The following is a 6,000-nucleotide window of genomic DNA, read 5'->3' on the forward strand; positions in this document are numbered from 1 at the left end:
TGCCTTTGCCCCTTTTTCTATTAGATTAGCAGTCATTTTTCTTATTGATACACAGGAGGTCTCTGGATATTAAAGAGTTACTCCTTATTTGTGACATGTTATAGAAGGCTTTTTGCTGGTGATGTTTATCTTCTGCCTGTTCTACATACTCTCTTTTCTTAAGTGGAGTTTAATTGATCAATCTCTTACCCAGTGCCTTCTGTATTCTTTAAGATTTTTTCAAAGCTTTTCATTTAAAGTGTAGAGACAGCCCCCTTCTCTAATATCTGACCTCCATACGCCTTCAGATCTGTACTTTCATTTCCTCTGTTGGCAGTGTTTGAAGCGAGGCTGGAAGACAAGCTGGGATATGCCCACCAACCTCCCGTCCTGACCGTCCGAGTCCCGCGGACCCTGCCCTCCCCTCCTCCCTTGCTTTCCCCGCGGAGTTTCCCGTGGACCCTACATTTGCTCGGCCTACCTTGGAGATCACACTCTTTTTACAGTTCTTGCCTCAATTACAAGTTTACTGAGATCAAAAAGAATTTCATTAATGTCTTTTCATAACATGCCGTTCAAACTGTGCTACTTTTTCTATTTCAGGGAAATCACACAATAGAAATTTTTCGGATTGTTGCCTACGGTGCGAGAATAGGCAAAAACTTGTCTAGCTGCTCCTGAGGAACAAAAACCAAAAATGTTATCTTAATTTAAAATGAAATCAGACTTTAGACTTTATCTCCAGAAATGGTTTTTGTAACAAAACATTTTTATTTTAATGTTCTTCTAAATACTTTTTTCTTCAAACTTTAGCAGTTGATAACTTCAGTAGTTTACTTGTGGCAACATTATATTATGTATAAAAAATATCAAGGTAACTTCTTCAAATTTATGATAAAACTTAAGCACTGGTTTAGGAGATGTGAAATAAAGCCATTGCTAGAAATTGAGGCCAGGTTTATTTTAGGTTTGATTTTTGAAAAGAAGATTCTAAAAATACAGTGCTGTTGTTGTCCCCCCTTTTCCACGCTCTTTCTAAAAGGTAGGCAGGTCTGCCTCAAGAGCTGCAGTGAAAACTGCCTGGCTAGGAGGCAAGATAAAGAAGTAAGAGTTAATGTTCTATTTCTGACTCAACTCCCTCTGCACTTTGATTTTCCTCTCATATTAGTATATGGAAAACAGTAACAAAGAAAAAGAGATAGGAAAGTATATAGCACCAGATAATTTTTCTCTATCCTACCCTGGCTGTTGAGTTAAAAGTCATAGCTATGGGTATCGAAATAGCAAAGACCACAAAATTTTAAATACTGATATTTGCCATGTTTATTCCTCTCATAATACCCTTGAAAATAAAAGTGTTCCTCTAAAAACCTAGGGAAATTTAAAAATATATGTATGATTTTCACTTTCGACACCAGCCACTCAAGAAGGAAAACGATAGAAAGAAAGATTCAAATCCCACTGGGGAGGTTGCTATGGAGTGACTTTCCCATTCACCCACCTGTATTTAGGGAAGAGCTTTATTTCCTGTTACCACCAACAGAAGCAAACTGCTTGGCATACATCTCCTAGCGATATTTGTACATGGGCTAGCGCCTCACTGGAGAAGTCTCTGAGCCTCAGTTTTCCCACATGGAAAATGGGTGAGGTTGGAATAGAAGATTTTTTAAACCCCTTGCAGCTCTAACATCTTGTGAATGTAATATAAAGGTCATTCAAGTATCAGCACATTGAGCAAATATGAGTATCTCCACTGTTTGGTATTTTCTGCATATATTTCATAAACTGACATATAGATTTTCATAAACAGAGAAACAAAACCCACCATATATAAAGATCATTTTTGTGTCTCAATCACGAATTAGTTGTACTTGTTCTCGTGACACTGGTGAAATATATTCAAATGACAATCTGCCCATATTTTACTTAAATGTTTTTCACTTATTTAAACTTATTTTTACTTATATAAACTTACTTACTTAAATGTATTTTAAATTTAAGAGTTAAGTTAAATACTTAACACTGTCTCTGACCCAGTTATCCCTTCGATAGTCCTGGATAAGCTACTTGGGTTAGCTTCCTTTCTAGCTCTGCCCTTTGTCAGCTTACCATATAGATTTTGAGATACTGGCCCTATCAGAAGGAATTCCTTTTTTAGTTTTCTTCGAATGGAGAACTCACATTGCAATCTGCAGCTTCCTAACTAGGGGCCCTGACTTGGATCCCCCCCAGTATCAACCAGTTCCCCAGATGTCTTCATGAGCCCTTCGAGCTGCTCACAGTTGGACAGTTTCACGTGGCTTTCTCCACTCTCTTCATTTCGTTTCCTCTGAGATCCTCCTCTTCTTGCAAGGCTGCTCACCCTCCCTGCAGGTCTCCACCATGAGCTCTTGGCAACTCATGCCTGTACATGGGGACTGCTCCCTTACCCCTCAGCTGTCACCTTGTGGGTCTTTTGGAACAGTAGCCTGTTCTGCCTTCTGATAACCCTGTATTGTCTTTATTTTCATTTTCCTTAGAACTTTAAAATTATCACTGATCCATGTATGACCCTCTTTTTTTTTTTTAATATAATGGTTACCTATGAACTTACCACCAAACCTGAGTACTGTATCATTCCCAGTAACTTACACTCACCTATGTGTTCTTCCCCATGATATCCTTCTGGTCCTCCCAAAAGATAACTGTTAACCTAAGTTTAAAGTTCATCATTCTCTCTCTTTTTTTTTTTTAAAGTGTATTTCAACACACATATAAATGCTTAATTGTATTTGATGATTTGTGTTTGCTTGTTTCCCTGGCTCATGTAAATTAGTACGATTATGGAAAATAATTTGGTTAAGTTAAATATTCGTACATCCCACAAATCAAAAACTCTTTACCTAGGTATTTGGCCAAGAGAAACACTTGCACATGTGCCCAGGAAACCTGAATGATCAGAGCAGCAATCATCACAATATTTTTTAATTTTTAAAAAAAGGGCCATTGGCAGAATAGGGAAATATTTTGTGTTATAAACACATAATGGATGAATCTTAATGACATAATGTTGAAGGAGGAAAAACAAACTTTAAAAAAGGGTTATAATTATTACTTAAACTTAGCAGTAAAAAAAGAATCCTTATTTTGAGAATTCATACCTACCTTGTCCTCCCAAACTAGAGGACAGACTCTTGAGGGCAGGGACTTTTTTTTTTTATTCTTATGTGTATCTCCCACATGCCTAGACCAGTGTCTTGAACAGATGGTGCTCAATAAGTAATTATCCACTAAATGATTACTGAAGGCTACCTAACCCAGGCATTTTAATAAAATTTAAATCCTGTCCTTCATCCAACAGGGTCATGAATAAAATTGCATAAAACTTTTATTTACTTATACATTAGCCTTAATTCTATTTCTGCAGTGGTAGTTCAGCTCTCAGACCACAAACATTTCATCCTGGAAGGACTTTACCTTTCCTCTTGGAGTAAAGTTGACATACAGGTAAAGCAATCTAAGGACAAGAAAACTTATATGATCCTGTGAAAGTCCAACAGAATCATATTATACTACAACCAAGGGACATCTGATAAACCAGCATAATTGAAACTGAGATGTCCCAGAAGGAATGCATCCACTGAATGTATAATTGAGTTATCTCATCAAAATGGAAAATACGAGCAAAAACAGGGTTTTTAGACTTTCTAAAAGCAAAGATTTAATTTCAAAATATTTTGTTTCTACTTTGAGGAAAAAAATTATTTTAAGAGGAAAACACATGAAATTTGGGATAAAATAATATGAATAATATTCCACCAATCAGGGCCTTCCTTATAACCCAATATCGACTCTGTAGGTGATTATAGCCCGAAATACGCTGCAGCTTTCCTTCGACCTTGGGAACTCTGCTCACTCTGAGTTACTGTGAGGTCTTCTGTTTCATTTATTATTAGTCTTTGTATCTGCAATGCTGTAGCACTGGATAGGAATATCAACACTGTGAGCTTGCAGGACCTAAAACTAGAAATGCTTCCAAAAACAAAGTGGGGGTGGGGGTGGATTATAGCCAAGAGGAAAACAAAGTTCAGGATATTAAGATGGGATATTTTAAAATTTTACCTTTGAAGAAAGACCACGTTTAATTAGTCGTGTGATATATTACCATCCATTTGCATGCAGTTTTTAAATTTAAGAAAAGACATTCAAGAAAAATTATTTTATTTGGAAAAATATCACAACTGAATACGACATACAGTTTGCTAAAGCTAGTGCAGCAACTGAAAAAATGACAATTCTAATAGAGAAAATGGCTAGAGGACTTTTGCACCCAGGAGAAAGACAGGATCTGGCAACCTAGTGGGTTCACTTAGTTTCCTGTCATTGGCTTCACGTCCATTATGTAACGCTTTCCCCCGCTTTAGGTCTCTACGTTTAAGCTACCGCTCAGGTACATCACAGAGCTGCCACAAAATCAGTACAGGTCGTAACTTTAAAATAAATAATAAATAATAAATAAATAAATAAATAAATAAATAAATAAATAAATAAATAAATAAATAAATAAATAAATAAAAAATAAGCAAGCTTAAAAGGAGTCGTGCGGGTGTGTCTTATATTGAAGGAGAGGCTTTTTTAAAAATCTGCCGCTGTCGCCGCTTCTCCCGGTTCCCGCCCGTCGCCCATCTCCCCCAGGCCCCGGCGGCTCCGCCCGCGGGCGGCGGCTGGCCGGCTGCGGGCGGCGCGTCCGGACCGCAATGTAGCGGTGCCCCGACCCGAGAGGGCAGGCGCGCTCGGCCCCGGCCCGGTGCGGGCGCGGGCCGCGGGGACGGCTGCCGGGCGCCTGCAAAGGGTGGGCCGGGGGCCCGGGCGGGCAGAGCGCGGGGCCCGCGCACTGTGCCCCCGACGCACAACTTCGCGGCCGCTCCTCCCGGCCCCGCTCCCCGCAGGTGCGGCGGCGTCAGCGGGGGCGGCGCGGGCGCCCTCCCGCTCACAATTACATCAGTCCCTGCGCCAGCCCCGGCTCCGGCCCCCAGCAGCCTGGGGGAGCCCGCGCCGGGGCCGCGGCCCGAGCCCGCGGCAGGAATTCCCCGACCCCGAGGGGGAGGGGCGGGGGGGCGGCGAGCGGGGCCCGTCACTCAGACGCCCCCTCCCACCTCGGCCCGGGCTGGACGAGCGTCGCCAGCCGCGGCCGCCGGGGTTATGGGGTCACGGAGCCCCCGGAGGACTGCGATGCTTCAGGGGCCCAGAGCCGAGCTGCCCACCCGCGCGCATCAGGGTCGTGGCCCTCTGGGCGCGCACAATGCCCCCGGACCCCGGGGCGGGCACCGTCACATCCGCTCCAGGATCCCCCGCGCTGCCAGGACACCTACCTGGAAGGCGGGCGCGGGCGGCGGGCGGCGGGCGGCGGGCGGCGGGCGGGCGGCTGGGGCGCGGAGCCGCGGTCCCGGCACCGGCGGCGGCGGTGGCGCTGCGCCTCCCGTGGTCCGCGGCGCCGCAGCCCCTCCTCTCCCGCGGGCGGGGCGCGCTGGCGGGGCGGCGCTCCGGGCTCCCCGCCCCCGGCTGGCTGCCGGCCGGGCGCGAGTGGATCCGGGGGGCACCCCTCGCAGCGCCGCGGGAACGCGGGGCGCCGAGCCCGCAGAGCGCGCTTCCCCACGCCTGGGTGCACCCTCGCCCGGCCCCGTGGAACCTCAGGTCCCGGAGGTCGCCGCCGTGGAGACCCGGACCGGGGGTCCCGGGGCCTAAGCGCCGCGGAAGCGCCCCGCCCTCGCAGGCCGGCGGGGGGACCGGCCGGGCTCGCGGCCCAGGGCGCCCCTGCGAGCGGCGCGAGCGCGGGTCCCGAGGGCCAGCCCGCGGCCTCTCCCGGACGCGGCCCAGCCCGTCCCACGCCGTCCCTCGGGGGGGCCCTAAGCCCGCCCGGCTGCAGCCGCCCCCGCCGCCCCCGCCGCCCCCGCCGCCCCCGCCGCCCCCGCCGCCCCCGCCGCCCCCGCCGCCCCCGCCTCTGGGGCAAAAACTTTCCCGCCGAGACGCACTCGGGCTCCG

At 47.1% G+C, this 6,000-nt stretch overlaps 1 protein-coding gene across 5 annotated transcripts in view; it reads right to left on the minus strand.

Annotated features, from left to right (window-relative positions):
- OSBPL6 (oxysterol binding protein like 6) overlaps positions 1–5,422 on the minus strand; it is a 164,719-nt gene extending 159,297 nt beyond the window's left edge. For all 5 annotated transcript variants that reach the window (XM_081142663.1, XM_081142661.1, XM_081142664.1 and 2 more), the window contains exon 1: positions 5,331–5,422. The gene's annotated coding sequence lies outside the window, so the exon portion shown is untranslated. The remainder of the gene's footprint in view (positions 1–5,330) is intronic.
- Positions 5,423–6,000: the final 578 nt, after the last annotated feature.

This window comes from Miniopterus schreibersii (genome assembly GCF_964146895.1).
Source record: "Miniopterus schreibersii genome assembly, chromosome: 7".
NCBI classification, from domain to species: domain Eukaryota; kingdom Metazoa; phylum Chordata; class Mammalia; order Chiroptera; family Miniopteridae; genus Miniopterus; species Miniopterus schreibersii.